This window comes from Limulus polyphemus, unplaced genomic scaffold, assembly GCF_000517525.1.
Source record: "Limulus polyphemus unplaced genomic scaffold, Limulus_polyphemus-2.1.2 Scaffold6255, whole genome shotgun sequence".
NCBI classification, from domain to species: Eukaryota; Metazoa; Arthropoda; class Merostomata; order Xiphosura; family Limulidae; genus Limulus; species Limulus polyphemus.
In genome coordinates, this window is record NW_013671865.1 from 49,434 (window position 1) to 51,878 (window position 2,445).

Consider the following 2,445-nt stretch of genomic DNA (forward strand, 5'->3'; position numbering starts at 1 on the left):
TATATATATATATATATATATATATATATATATGTATACAGAGAAACTTATATGTTTACAATTAGTAATTTTTTGTTAGTTTTTTTAATTCAATAGTAATTTACAACCAATATATAATAATCAAATCACAATGTACTCAACAACATACACACCTTCCCGCCAATACCAGGCACGTTTCTAGAAAGAACAAACTTCGGGGTTATCATTCGTATGAAGCACGGGTGATGAAACGAGCCATCTGGTGTATAATTGAGACTATTTAGCCTAAGTGGAATTATTATTGTTCTTTAAATGTCTCGGATTCTATTTTAAATTTATAGTACACTTATAATAAAGAAATGGTTGATAAGGTAGGAGGGGTTAGGGAATTTCTGGGAGAAAGTGATTATTGCTCAATTAGATTTGATGTTTTACTGTATACGAAGCTAAAGATATTTTAGTTTCACATTTCAAAAATGCAAATTTTGAAAAGTTCAGACAAGAATTATGCGATTTGAAAAAGCCTTAGAAGGATTCACTGGAAAATTAATATTTGATGGTTATGGGACTGCCGGATTATAAAAGAGTATTTTTTATTCAGCTTTTACTAATGGATATTTAAGCAATATTTCTCAACTTGAATAGAAATGAATAAAAACCATGTTACGTCCCTGGCCGTTTGTTAATTTCCCGTAAAAATTCTTTCCGAAGAACTTCAGCGATACAAGTCCTTTCTTAAATAAAACTAGTTTATTCTTTTTCAATACAACTTTGCGATACACTTAATTTCCACAGTCATTTTAACTTAAACACACGCTATAATTCACAACGATTCACGCACTTTACTTTCGGTCACTACCGCTCACTTGACTCAATAATCTGTCTTTATATCTCTCTATCTGCAATTATTACCTCCACTTTATTTGCCGGGCTTATATATTAAAATATAGGGCGTCTGGCAAACACTCGAGCCTTCATGATCCTTCTAGAAACTCATCATGTGTTACCAGCGTCACTTGACTTCCGCTGTCGTAACACTGCCCCTTCCTTAGTATTGTTCGTCCCGAACAATAGCCACTTACATTAAACCAATAAATAATTAACAATAATTTGATTAAATGAACAGCATTTACAAACACAAAATTAAAATTCAACAAAGTCTCTTAACTTTACGGACGTATCTTCTTCTGTACTGGTCTCCATCTCGTTGGCTTCTGCTTCACGTAGGGTTCATCTGCTCCATCAGGAAATTTCCTATTATCAGTAACAGTCACATCGGTGGTAGTAACTTCGTTAAGGGGTTCACTGTTTCCCTTCTCTAAACCGGGTAGAGTTTCTTTTTCAACAGTGTCTTTTTCAGGTGACATATCTTCAGCAGCATCATTTGTTCTGTTGTTCATTTTGTTCCAACTGAAATGTCCTGGACCATGATAATGCCAAAGCCTGTTGGCGTGCACCACCTTTGGCTTACCTCGCCGACCACATTTTATTCGGAAGTCACGTCTGAGAGACGATCCATTATGTCATATGGGCTTTCCCATGGAGAAGACAACTTAGGAGACTTCCCTTTGGTCTTCCTGGGATTATACAACCACACCTTGTCTCCTGATACAAAGCTGACTTCAGTAGATGTCTTATCATAAGATAGCTTCATGGAATCAGCAGTCGTTTTCAAGTTTCAACGCACTTGATGGTGAATATCATCCATCCTTTCAGATAACATTTTCACGAAGTCTGACACATTTTCAAGTAACTCTTCATAAGGTGGGCATCCTGTTATCAGATCTACTGGCAACCGAATTCCCGACCAAACACCAGCTTTGCTGGAGTGTATCCAGTGGCTTCATGCTCTGCTATCCTATAGGCCATCAACAGTGGAGGGAGTAAGACATCCCAGTCATCTTGTCAGTTATTACAAAACTTTGCCAATTCCTGTCCAAGTGTCCAGTTGTACTTTTCTACCATCCCATCAGACTGTGGGTGAAGTGTCATTGTCCTGGTCTTTCGTATGCCAAACAACTTGCAGCATTCATGGAACACAGATAATTCAAAGTTACGACCTTGATCTGAATGCAGTTCATATGGCATACCAAACCTGAAGAAGAAATCAATAACAGCCGAAGCTACAGTTGTAGCTGCCTGATTTGCTATTGCATATGCCTCAGGCCACTTGTTGAAATAATCCATCACCACACAAATGTACCTGTTTCCAGCTCGAGTTTGGGGCAAAGGACCAGCAATGTCAACAGCTAAACTTTCCATTGGTGCGCCAGCTTGTTATATCTTCATTGGAACACGTCCCTTATGCTTGGGTCCCCTTTCAGCACAACATGTACTGCAGGTCCTGCACCATTCTTCCGCATCTTGCCTCATACCTATCTAGTAAAATTTTTGCCATAGGTCACTCAATGTTTTCTTAACCCTAAGAAGTCCTCCTGTTAAACTGTCATGGAATTGATGCAGCAC